Source organism: Protopterus annectens, chromosome 4.part1, assembly GCF_019279795.1.
Source record: "Protopterus annectens isolate FY-2018-M chromosome 4.part1, PAN1.0, whole genome shotgun sequence".
Classification (NCBI taxonomy): Eukaryota; Metazoa; Chordata; order Ceratodontiformes; family Protopteridae; genus Protopterus; species Protopterus annectens.
In genome coordinates, this window is record NC_056734.1 from 278,798,814 (window position 1) to 278,813,813 (window position 15,000).

Sequence of the window (15,000 nt, forward strand, 5' to 3'; positions counted from 1 at the left end):
TCATCCACAATGTCATGTCCATGTGTCAGGACAGGGTATGATGGTTGCGATGGCCACGTGGACATATGCCAGCAAAACCAGCAGCTGGAGGTCGCCATGGACATCCAACCAGACACAGCCACTCCTGTAGTGGCAGTACCAGCCCCAGCACTGTGGGGGGTGCTATCCACAGACCGTCATAGCAAACCACATGCACATGGCCCTGGCCAGTCCCAGGAAGGACCTGGATCCAGTGGACATCTGTCAAACTTGGGGACAGTACTTGGTCTGGCTTTGTACCTGATACTGCCTGTAGCACCCCTGCCAGGCACAGGTCCCATGTCCGTGGCCGGAGACAGTGAATTGCAAACCCTGCTAGGTACAGTCTGCAGCTGTCTTACAATTCCCTGTATAGGGCAGCCACATGGAAGAACTGTGTGCATGCAGAGACACACACACATAAACAACAAACCTAGGGCAACCTCATACCTGCACACACGACATCACCAGTGGCCCATAACAGTACTCAGCCCCCCCCCACACACACACAAGCACACACACATTTTGTCAATTGTATGGCTCAGCCTAGGCCTCTAGCAAACCAACAACACACCCTGTGCATATGATGATACCTGTGCCACTCCCTGACATCAGTAACATTGATGCAGGGACAGGCTAACATGGTGCTGATGCACAGGGTGACTGTACAACAATGTAGCAATGGAATGATGTGTAGCATGTTGCCAGCAGTAAAGTGAAATGCTAATATCTTGGAAGGTGTAACTGTGCTGCCATGATGCATCATAGCTCTAATTAACAATGTTGTATTGTTGTCACCAGTATCTATTCTGATTGTGTTGTGTTTGTCCATGTGCCACATGGCTTATGGGTGTAGTGGTGTCAGCAGGCCTTCTACAGTGGACACCAGTAAGTTTAGCAGGTGGTACACATGCCACGGCTGGGTACAACACACAGTGCCTTTAGTTTGGATGCAGTACAGGTAAAATACTGTACACATGGATGTATGTCACCATGCAGGTAACACATCTGTTGCAAATGTAATCCCATCAAAACAGGATAGGCACAACCACACAGTGCTATATATGCAGTCTGCAATGTGGATGACATTGAACATGCTAACAGCAGGGTGTATGTCCCCCCCCACTCTACTGCGAGCCTCACCTAAGTAACATGTGCGTGCCAATGCCGGTGGCATAGCCCTACCCTTAGGAGGGTGTGAGGCACTCAGCTACTGTGAATGGTGTAAACAACAACTAACAACCTGATTACATACACTGTACAGTATTACATACAGCTATGTGGGGGATAGATGCAACAGTAACTGCAATAATGGCAGTTGTGTCCACAATAGCCACACCCAGTGAGCTATAGCAACCCCAGTAGTGCTGCACACCTCAACAGTGTGGAGAAGGGCATTGACACATCTATGACCTGTGAAGGACTGTATTTCCACAGGATGGCATCTGTGGAATGTTGGCATATGCCAAGCAGTCCTAGTGGAAACATATTCTGTGAACGGTGGTAGATCCCTTAACAACTACACACATTCCTACATGTGGGATGGTGTACAAAAGCCTGCTATGATCTACATAGGCATTGTGCGCCTCCTAACCCTCATCTACACCTGAAATGATTGGGTAAAGGAGGTATACCAGGTTCAAGTTGTATTCTCTGCCTTTGACAAGTCCAACATTGGCGGGGTCCCATGTGTTGAGATTACCAGTGACATTGGCCATGGGTTTATTGTTGATATGTTCCATGTCCATGCAGACCAGGGTCATCAGCCTACTGGGTGGTAATTCCCAGCTGACATGGTGGATTTGTGGTCATCCCTGCCAACACTGGTGAATCCATTGTCAGGTGTAGGTCTATTGGATCATATGAGGGATCCCAGCTACTTACTGCACCTGCCCAGGGGGTTCCCCCAAGCATGACACGTCACTTGACTGTACTGCATGATATGTTAATAATGCTAGCCTGACATCCTACAGGTGGGAAGGAGTACTGTTAACATGTACTGCCCTTGCTGTCTAGGGTCCTGCTTATGGGATCTGCTAAGGTTGGTATTGTATTGCAGGCAAGATGTGTTTGGCTGGGGGGGCAATACCTATCCCTGCCAGATGTATGTTGCTTGGGTCTCTCAAACCCATCAATGGTGCATGTGGACATATATGTTGTGGTTATGTTCTCAGTTCCATCTACAGATGTATGTCCATATATACCTACATTGATATATATGTGTTCACCTTTGACAAGGAGACAATCATTCCTTTGAATGCCCCTTTCTGCAAACCGAAAGGACTAACCCATCATTCCTTACTGCACCACAGTTAAAAACACTGCAGTTCTAAAGGCACCTTCGCTGACACTTTACCTGCAAGTTGGAATACATATCATAATGCTGGGGGGCATGCCTCCCTGCACCCCCTCTCTGGCGGGCTGGGGTTCCCACTACCCCCCTACTGTGATATACTAACTCCTAGTTTGCACTACAGTGGGGATAGGCAATTATTCCCCATTCCCACTATAGTGGTATCTGCAACCAAATTGCCTAATCTGCAATGAGCGAATGCATAGTGACATTGCACATTCGATGCATGCACTGGTAGATTGTGCAATGTTGAGAACATACTTTTGGCCTTCCAGCTTTCGGACACATGGATTTTTTCTTTGAAAGTTGAGTCACATATATGCCGACGTATATGCATTCCTAGTGCTGTATATATGTGGACATGTGAATATATATACACACACACACACACACATATATATATATATATATATATATATATATATATATATATATATATATATATGGATGTATGTGTATCTATGTATTTATATATATATATATATATATATATATATATATATATATATATATATATATATATATATATATATATATATATATTTCTATACCTATATCTACATATATAGATATGTTATATCTATTTAAAGATGAATATATATATATATATATATATATATATATATATATATATATATATATATATTTACACACACACACACACACACACACACACCCACACACACACACACACACAAATACATCTGCATGGCGGAATACATTCCCTGTAGTGTTGTATACCTGGGCTGGATGATATGTAAGTGAAAACATCATAATTATGCATATCTGCCATGGCTTAGTGATAAATCACGTTGTGTATGGTTTGCAGGGTCCTGGTTTCGAGCCTTGCAGAAGCTGTTTATTTTGTTCCTGGGCAGAACACAGCCCGTTGGATACAGAGTGAGTAAGGCACTTAAAAGCAGTTGTAAGTGGGTTTGTGTGACGTTAAGCACTGCTAACCTCTGGTTACGTTTTCATACACTCAGCTTCTAAATTGCTTAACCTGTGTAGGCAGTAGTCAACTCTGTGAAAACCCACGCAAACCTGCTTACAACTGCTTTAAGGTGCCTTAATCACGCTCTATCCAACAGGCCGTGTTCTGCCCAGCAACAAAATAAACAGCTCTTACAAGGCTCAAGCCAAGGACCCTGCACACCCTAGACAAAGTGATGTACCACTAAGCCATGACAGGTACACAGATATTTAATGTTTCAGAAACATATCAGCCAGTCCTGTCATGCAACAGTACAGAGAATGTATACAAACATCTAGATGTCTGCGTGTGTAACTATATTGCAACCTTAACAGATACAACATACCCATATATATATATATATATATATATATATATATATATATATATATATATATATATATATATATATATGTGTGTGTGTGTGTGTATGTTGTTTTACTAACTCTATATACATATATATCACTATCTATGCACATATACTTATATATCTGTTAGCAGATAAAAATATCTATATAGGTATATATGGCCATACATCTGTAGGTAGCAATTGCAGATTAACAAATACACCTATGTTCACATGCAACGTTAATGGGGTTGTGAGGCCCCACACAGTATATGTCTTGTATGAATAGGCATCCCCCCACAGCCAAACACATGAGCCCTGTGATACACTACCAAGTACAGTCTGCCTCCCATAGGATATGTAATATGTGGAAGCCATCAACGTCCCCAGGATACAGATACACAGACACATAAATGCAGATACAGATATACATATATATATGTATATATATATATATATATATATATATATATATATATATATATATACATGTGACTACACATACACACACACATATATGTACAGTAAGATACATATGTAGGAGGTGCACAAAATATGAAACAGCCACTATGTCTACAGTTAACACCTGAACAACTGGACATTGTATGGGCAATACATACTAATGTCAATCATTGCCTGCAACATATATCCATAGAAAGGTCATAGGAAAGACACCACACACAGGTTTGCAGAAATTGAATCCTTCAATTGTGTACTATAACAGTTCTATATGCCGTATCATATAGCTGTTCAAATACTGGCAACCATATAAATGGAGTACTACAACTGTGAAACAGTTACGCTAATACAGTAGTCTGAAAAGGTTCACAACTGTTGCTGTCAGGCCAAGCCCTTCAGAATGTACAATAGTGCAGACAGACTGGGCCACAGGGTACCACACAATCAACAGTATGTACTGCACGTGTGTAGTTCAGCAGCCTCTATCTACACTCTGTACAAACTCTGTAGGAGGTAAAGACGGTTTGTGATCAAATAGGTTGTGCCCGGTACATAACAAGGCATAATGCACAGAACAGTTTGTATGGCAGGAGGCAGTAGGCTTGCAGTACCCCAAGTCATGTAAGTAATGTCAATATAGGTGGAGTATATGGTACTGTACATCCACATACCTTGTGGCAGCTCACCCCTGATATCCCTACATTTTGTAACAGCCTAGGTCATTTATGGTGCTCCCCCCTAGACTCAATAATACAAGCCCATATACCACTGTTACATACACTGGCCTCTGCAGTCATAAGGGAGCACTTGTGTTGTGTAGGTGATGCCCACACATATATGGCCCCAGCACCACTGTATGTGTGGGGGATACAACAGCAGTGGACTAATGGCAGCAATGGCAACATGATAAACTCACAGCCCACTACAGAACAACCCCGAACAGCATGACATATGTGTAAAGCTTGGTATGTAGCTGTGGGACAGAGGCTGTAACACAGGCACATATGTGGAACACTGTTGCCATACACTAAGCAAGGTGCTGGTGTTAAAGGATAATCTGTGACATACCCTTAGTCAGAGACTTGAGGTTAGATATAGACATGGATGTAGGCATATACTGATAGCAAGCAAGATACACACACTGCCAAGGTAATATCTGACACAGGACCTGTGTGGTGGACGGACAATACAAGATAGGCATATCCTGTCCAGCAAGAGGTAGGCCCACAGTAGTGAGCTATGCAGAGAGACTGCATTCCAAGGTACACTAGTATGTACACACACACCCTGTAACACCAGTACTATGCAAAGCATTACACAACTCTACCCACAGTCTGTCTGTGGCTCCTGATCCTCTTACAAATATGTGTCCACTCTGAGTGTGCAGGTTCTCCTGTAAGAGGTATTGCTACCTGCTGCTTGTATCACTGATGCCCATACACAGGATGGATGTCCATCACACAGGAAATGTAAAGGGACCATGCCCACATGCTGTTGGGATTTATAGTGGTTGGTTGCCATGACAGTGGTAATTCAATGTAGTGCACATGTGTAATTTTATATATATATATATATATATATATATATATATATATATATATATATATATATATATATGCCTATCTGGATAAGTATATGTACATATATTTCCACCATATCTCCTGGACATGGAGTGTAGCCGTACACCAGCCCCTACAGTCCCAAAGTAGTAGTGCAAGGGGATGACAGGTATGTATAGCAGGTATATTACTAGACTGTTGCTACTGTCATTGAGATTGTCTTCACAAACATGGTGTGTGTGGATGCTGATATCTGCTTATAACATGTGTGCCATTGGCTACTGACAGACATCCTAAGGAAATCATTGTAAGGTAACACTGCTAGCATGTAATGCCCCTGTGGAGTACAGCAGAGATATTGGCCACTATATGTAGAACTTCAGACCCACCCTGTACAGTCCAGAGGTATACACATGATCCCTTAGTGCACCACATGTGTACCAGGCCTGACAATATGGATGTAGACAGCCATGTTGATGGGTATAACACATAACGACTGGTATACGTTTGGCACCATAAGTGTTGGATTCACACACTCCTGTCTGACCTGACACATAATGACTGCTGGTACAGGGGTGCCATGGACACATACCACCCACTAGATATTGACATACATCTATACAGCATCCCACTGCTCTGTCTGACATACATGACATTTAAGGGAGGCCCAGCAGCAGTACATATGGCAAGTATCTGCACATAACATCCCACTGGTTAAGTACTCTAAGCTGCTAGGCATGTAAAAATGCACTGTGCAGGCTACAGGCAGACTGGCTCAACAGTGGCCTACATCCCGTATGGGGTAATGCACATGTACCTGCATATATAGCAGGCTCGACAGCCATGTCACAGCACAGGGTTAATTACACCTGTGTGACAATGCATAACCACAACCAATGAGAACACAGCCACAGCCACATATGGTAAGCTAGCATAATATTACAGTATATGGACTATCTGTTCTACATCATCCTCATATGTGCCACTCACAGAATGACCCTACATATACTGGGCTGCTACACAATTTGTTATGATCACTGTCTGTGGTATGGGACATGTGTGTGTATAGCCCTACAAGCATGTACGGCAAAACAGTACCATACACTGGGGCAGTATGTAACATCTGAGAGAAGGGGAGCTAGAACAATGACATCTACCACAGTCTGTACACAGGCTGAAGTACATATTAACAATGCACACACTGCCAACATTCACCATCACTACCCAGACCTCAGTACTGTACAATCATCCACAGAATGTCCAGCTTATGTCATGAAATATAACCACTACTGTACATGACATGTATAGCAATCTAATATATCACTGGCTTGTTTTCAGATATGATGACAGTATTTATGGTGTACAGCACATATGCACCACTTCATGCATACCATATGCACAAAGGTTGACAGAGGTGTGGCTGACAGCACATACACAGGGCCAGTATAGACATGTTGCTGTGATAACCTCATATATTTTCCATTGTAACAGGGTTTGTTGCAACATATGTCCTATGAGGGATATGAAGTCAGTAACTGTCACGGCCTTTACCATCTACAGACTGCAATCCTCATACTACCTTCTGCATTCCACAGATTGATGCACTGTGGCTAACACATGAAATCATAGGCACAACACTGCCCAGTCTGCAGATGACCCTGCAGATGGGGATTCCACATATACATGGAACTGACATGGGAGGTATTGAGATATGTACAACAGGCATATCAAGACAAACACTGTTAAACCAACATTACTCCAAATGCAGTATAGCAGCACTTACAGTATGTAGTCAGGTCAGGCACATCCCCCTCCTGTTGGTTGTCCTCTTTCCACAGTGTATGTTGTTAGAGGTAAATCCCCAATTCATCTAGGATGCTGTTTGCCAAACATCAAATCTAGTTCCTGCTCACAGTGACTGCAAAGGCCCACTACCACCATGATGTTCCTAGGTATTGGAGTGTGTTTCCATACAATTGGCTATGGGAATGTTACCACAGTGGTTTCACATGCAATCAGCTAGGGGTGGGCTGCAATTCATGCAGAGGCCATCAGCTGATCATGAGCATCACGTAAAATACACATGCTGCTGCCTAAGCAAGGCAGGTGTGGGTCTCCGCATCCACCAGAGAGGGAGTGGGGGAGGCAGACAGAAGCAAATACATGTCAGGGAGGGTTGGGAGGGTAAAACTGAAGCATGTTTGTGTCACACACCTACCAGCACAGGGTATCAAACCCCCCAACAACTATGTAGTGCTATCACATTTTGATGCAGTTATTGGATGCACCACATGGGTTACCTGATGTGGAACACTCAGAACATATATGTGAGGGTGAGTCACATCTGCAACAGGGATACGGTAGATATACGGTAGGTGTTGTACACATGCCTGCCTGCATGAACAGGTGCCAGCATGAACACAGGCACACTCACACAGGGATTCACACACACTGACACACTTGGCAGGGCCAGGAGTGCAACTCATCAGTAGTGGGATTGTCACAACACATTAATGTGCAGGTATCACATACACCACATGGGTCATATGGAGGCCGGTTGGGCAAAGAGTATGAGGAGATGTCAGACATCAGACAGCATGCTTCAGTATGCCCTGGGGGGTTGTAGTGAGTGTGGATGTGGACATATGCACCATACAATACACACACATGAACACACAAAGTGCCAGTTCTCACATGCATGGGTGCATGTCTACATGGGTATGTGGTGGTCAATTGTGCCAGCATGTTGTACAAGGCTAGGCAATGGGTATACCATGGCATCAAGCCACATGACAATGGTCTGTATTGTGGCTCAGGCCTGTAGTTACTGCATTTGCCCACACAGGTGGGTATTGCATCCCCCATCCAGTCAGCTGGGTGACTATTGTCTGTGGCCAATGCTGTACACCACATGTCATGTATGTGTTCCTTAGTCCATGACATGGATGGTGTCTGGGATGTGCACACCTCCCACATGCATGTACAGTGACATGTTGAACTGTACCTGGAGTGTCTGGCCCATGTTGTGAAAATAGATTATCATCAGATGTGCCAATCTTACCCACCTGTGGCAGGAACTGGTAATGGGCAGCTGGTTTACCCTTCACCTACATTGATAGCAAACCAACAGCATTCCCTGAAGTCAGTGTCATCTGTCCATACAGGGCGTGTTGTCAGGCATGGTATGTCCGTTGCGAGTCACATGTGAAGGGGCCACAGGTGGTGCAGGTGTCCATTGGGGAACATGCTGGAGGTGCACTGTCTGCATGTATGTACATATTGGACAGATGGGCAGAGTGATATGCCCTCTGTAGCTCACTGCTATCAATGCATAGTTACTATCAGTGGCCAATATGCAGTGTACTAACCACATATTGGCTGTTGCCTAGGCATGTGCATGCGTATGACACATGGGTTGAGTGTGTGTGCTCTGGGTAATAGTGGGGTTGCTAATTTGAATTGGCTGGCCTTGATGTCACATGTATGGTATGGGTTTGCACCCCAGTCTCCCAGATAATTTACATCTGTTATCCCTGTGTGGCTGACATTGTGATATATAGTAGGGCCACCATAAAAATAATGAGCAAAACCCCCTCCACATTGGCTACACACTCACATCTACACAGGATACGAGCTACACACGCACACACACCCGTCATGTCTGGGTGTTGAACCTCTACTTAACTAGTTTATTACACTACAGCACTATGTAGTTATAGTACATGCCTTGGACATTATTGGTGTACTTCTTCCCCAAAGGTGTATTTCACAGTGACTGACATCAGCAGGATTACCAAAGTAGGGCATTTCACCTGTACTGCAAGTGACTAGCCTAAAATACATTGCTCCCTACACAAACAGTGAGACACACACAAAACATCCACAATTGTCATGTGTGGGTACAGAACCCCTGACCAAGGGCTATATCACACCACAGGGATTACAGGGAACTTTATCCTCAAAGTTGTATTTTACAATGAATGACATCAGCAGGATTGGCAAAGTAGGGCATTTGAATTGTACTGCATGTGAGTAGCCTATGATGCATTGCTCCATACACAGACATTGAAACACATGCAAAACATCCAGAATTGCCATTGATGGTGATGGAACCCTACCACAGTTCTAAATCACACTACAGCACTACACAGTTACAGGATGCGCTACAGACATTATTGGGCTATGATTTTCCCAGAGGTATTTCTAGGTAAGTGACATCAGCAGCCTTGCCAACGTTAGGTATATGAATTCTAAGTAGTGTGTGTGACCTAAAAAGCATTGTTTGTCACTCAGTCATAAACAAACAGAGACACAAAGACTCCCACACAATTGCCAAGCCTGGGGTTAGAACACCTACCTAATTACTTTATCACACTACAGCAGTATGCAGTTACAGGATGCGCTATGGAAATTACTAGGCTATGATTTCAACAGAGGTGTATTTCTAGGTGAGTGACATCAGCAGCCTTGCCAAAATTGAGTATATGTATTGTACGGGGTGTGAGTGCCTAAAAAGCATTGCTCTCTAGTCAGTTCAACACACACACATGCACACAGTTGCCAGGTCTGCGGTTAAAACACCTACCTAATTACTTTATCACACAACAGCAGTGTGCAGTTACAGGAAGTGCTACAGAGATTACTGGGCTATGATTTCCCCAGAGGTGTATTTCTAGGTGAGTGACATCAGCAGTCTTGCCAAAGTTGAGTATATGTTTTGTATGGGGTGTGAGTGTCCTAAAAAGCATTGCTTTCTATTCAGTTAGACACACACACACACACACACACACAACAACACAGTTACCAGGTCTAGGGTTAGAACACCTACCTAACTACTTTATCACACCACAGCAGTACACTGTTACAGGACATGGTACAGAGATTACTGAGCTATTACTTCCCCAGAGGTGTATTTCTAGGTGAGTGACATCAGCAGTCTTGCCAAAGTTGAGTATCTGTATTGTATGGGGTGTGAGTGGCCTAAAAAGCATTGCTTTCTACTCAATCAGACACATACACACACACACACAAAACAACACAGTTTCCAGATCTGGGGTTAGAACACCTACCTCACTACTTTATCACACTACAGCAGTGCACTATTATAGGACATAACAAGATAATCCAAGCGTTGAAAGTACACCATAAAACAAGCAAAAAGGCGAACGCTGACACCACACTATGTAGCTTGAGAAACTGAAAACAATGAAGCAAACTCGTGCAAACCAGCAGGACTAAGTAAAACCACTTTTAATAACAGTTTCATAATAACTGTTATTAAAAGTGTTTTTACTTAGTCCTGCTGTTATAGGACATGCTACAGAGATTACTGAGCTACTATTTCCCCAGAGGTATACTTCTAGGTGAGTGACATCAGCAGCCTTGCCAAAGTTGTGTATATGAACTGTACGGAGTGTGAGTAGCCTAAAAAGCATTTTTCTCTACACAGTCAGAGACCAAGAGACATTTACACAAACACACATTCACACAGTTGCCAAGTCTGGGGTTAGGACTACTACCTAACTAGTTTATCAGTACAGCAGTATGCAGTTATGGGACGTGCCATGGGGATTACTGAGCTGTACCAGTTATTTGGCAGGGGAGGACATCCCAAATGGCCACCTGGTGGGGGATGCTGTCTATGCACTGGAACTGTGGATAATGACTCCCATCAGAAATGCACACACACCCATGCAGTAATGCCATAATGAGGCACATGCACAAACCAGAATCATCATAGAGCGTGTGTTTGGGATGCTGAAATCACGGTTTCGTTGCTTGGACATATCTGGTGGAGCCTTGCAGTACTCTCCAGGCACATGTGCCCACATCTTCATAGTGTGTGCCATGCTACACAATATGGTCCTGTGGTAACAGCTGCAGCAGGGTCAGAATGGTGAAGGCCCTCACAGCCCACCACCATTGCCAAGGGCCCCACAGGCACAGAGGTACTCAGACCATGAACACCCTGAGCCAGTCCCAGTAGGCAGACAGAGGCATACCCAGTATACCCATGCCTTGGCAAAGAGGGAACATATAGCACACACACTGACAGTGTAGGCACCTAGGGACTGACACCTTTCTCCACCTGCACACACAGTAAAAATGGATGGCACACCCACAAGACTACCTATAAATTATCATGTATAGGCAGTCTGCTGTGTGCATCCAACATAGGCAGCCCTCAACTATTGCACACACAACTGCCACTGACACAAGGTAAGTCAACACCTGAACAGTAAATTAAGCTAGCAGCATATGCAGATACCATATGTATAGATTCATAGGTAGGTACCTGACCAACTGCCAGAGGCCATTCATAAGCCCAGCCAAAATGCATCAGCTTTTGCCACCCCATTGATTCATTAACTGTCCCTCTGTGGAACAGAGCCAATTGCAGGGCCCCTGGGGTGCATCGACTGTTCCCCATCCACTCTTCAAGGTTTCTCTTGCAGAGTGTTTGTGAGAGGCTCTGTATAATGTAGTTAGGGATGTTGTTCCAAAGTATAGGAAGTGTCTGTGACAGGAATCTGTCCCTCCAGCATCTTCCAGTTATTGTTGTGGCAAGGTTCAGCTCACTACAGTGTGTGGCTCACTGTGACATGGATTCCCATAGGTGGAGCATATCCATCAAGCCTGAGTTTGACATGGCTGTGTTTGCCAGCGGAGATCATCTCTGGGTAAACGAGATGCCACTGAGAAAAGCAGGAGTTTATTCAGTCTGGGTGCATAGGCCATATGTTGGGGCCATTATTCCCCTTGGCAAGGTACATTTGTGGACCTCCCAGCTGTTGGAAGTGTCTTCTGAGGTACATCCCACATGGGTTATTATACCCTATGATGGGACTGATGAGTGATGAGTAAAGGGGCACTATAACCCCAGTATGTCTAGATGGGAATCTTTTAGTAATCAGATGGCCTACATAGAATGATGTCCTAACTACTGTGGAGATATGATTGTCAAAGGAGAGATCACTATCTACCTTAGTCCCCAGATACCCCATTACCTCATCCATATTAAAGTGGCTGCCACTTATGTGTTAATATGTGGGTGCCAATTCCACAATTGAATGACCATGTAGTTAGTGGCACTTGGCTAGAGGCCGTGATGTTGACACCCTCTGAGGTTCTCTGTGTGGCCCCTTGAGGGATGTCTGTGTCAGCTGGATTATCAATCATGGCTCCCAGTTCGCAGTCATTGCCAAACATGGTCTGCCGTAGTCCACCTGTGTTTGCCTGTACCTCTGAGATGTATATGCCAAACAGTACGGCTCCCAGGACTGAGTCCTGTGGGACACCAGTCGTGACTGGTCAAGAGTTGGACCTGGAGACCGCTAGTCATACCATGTGGGTTCTGTGTGTAAGCCCTTTGGCAACCCAACCTGTGATGTATGGGTGTATGTACAGGCTGATATATTTATCAATAATACCTGAGTGAGTCATGGTGTCAAAAGCCTTGGCGAGGTCCAGGTAGTATGTCTGAACCACCTCCCCCATCATCTAACGTCTTTGTGACTGTATGTAAGACATCAAACAGGTTCAGTAGGCATGAACTGCACTCAACTAAGCTGACCTGGGTTGGATCACGTGTTCAGAGGTTACCAATGTCTTTGTTAATGAGTGCCATGAGGATGCGAACCATACCATTGTAGACCAGGCTAGTCAGGCTTAAGGGGTGGTAGTTACCATGGTCAATTGTGATTCCACCTTGATGGAGTGGAATAACTGTTGCAACGTGCCATTGTATGGGCATGTAGCCTGTGGAGAGGCTAAGGTTGGAAAGCTTAATTAGGTGGGGGGGGTCAGATTGTCTTGTACAGTTTGCAAGATGCAGTTTGGGACAACATCTGCCTCCACTGATGCTGTGTTCTGCTGTCAGAGAGGGCCATTTCCACCTGTGTGTCTGATGTGTGGGATACTGTACCTTTCGGGTAGTGTTGTGGGCTCTTCAAGGGGTGAAGTATGCACTAACTGTATCTGCAAGGATGTTGGTGATATCAGTAGGGTCAGCATATTTTGTGCTATATTTCACTGACACAGTGCAAATCTGTGTGTCACCACGTAGATCCTTGACATAGTCAAAGAAGGCTTTGTGGTTATCTTTTGAATCCTTGCGTATTCTCCTGCTGATGTTAGCCTTGGATGATGTCATGAGGGACCTATGTATCATACTAATAGTGGTCACAGATATCTGCCCGTCATGGGATTTGCTGTTTGTCTGGAGCACTGTCCTACTTCTGTAGTATAGACCGTTTATTGCAGAGGTCCACCAGACTGGTGTCCTTGTCTAGGAGGAGTGAGTCTTGATTTACCAGTGATTGCACAATCCATACATCCATGTAGTTGCTTATAGACTGCATTTGTAAATCTGTCTGCATTCTGATCAGGAGGCTGTGAAACCCCCCACCCCTGTCACTAGTAATGTAAATTTAGCTGTAGGAAAGGTACACACAGTGGTATCCATGGGTGGGGGAGATGCTTGGGTGTGGAAACAGTGAATAGTTCATGGTCAGATCTAACCAGTGACCGGTTAATCTCTGCTGTGGTGCAACTGTTGCCTATGCTGGTGATGACCACTTCTAGTAGTTTCCACCCCACATTAGGGAGGTTACCACCTGATACAGGGCATATGAGGTGATAAATTCCAGGAAGCGCTGGGCCTGGAAGTGAGTACTGAAGTAAGTTTCCCAGTTAATGGTATGGTAGTTGACATCGACCAATGCCAGGGTGTGCATTAGGACTGTCATTTTCTCCACTGTCTCCAAGAGTGATGGTCCTGGGTCATGGAGGGTGATCCATAGCAGGCCACAGTTTACATTGCAGTTGTGGCTGATGTTAGCTGCACATGGATGATCTCAGAGGTATCATGCTGCCGCACTAACTTGGAGGTGTAGGTATCCCTGATTAATATGGATACAGCCCCTCCATGTCTGTGTCAGTCCATGTTCTCTGGCTGAAATGTGTGGTATGGGTTTTAGTCTGACAGTGCTGGTGTGCTCTCAGGAGCCTAAAGACAGATCTCAGTTACTGCACAGATGTTGATGTTGTCCATCCTGAGGAGTGCTGTGAGTGCATGCATGTTGTGATCACAAGCCCTGGTGTTGAGTAGCATAACCCTCATTGAATTTGCTATTGTGCCATTTACAGAACTGGTATTCACCTTCAAGACGCTCCTAAATAAGGCACCATGGGGGCGCCAATAGCCTTGGCCAGTATTCCAATGCCTAAGGCTGACACATAGGCCGGTATGGTATCGTTGCATGCATGTTCCCCATCTGTGCTTATTTTTCAT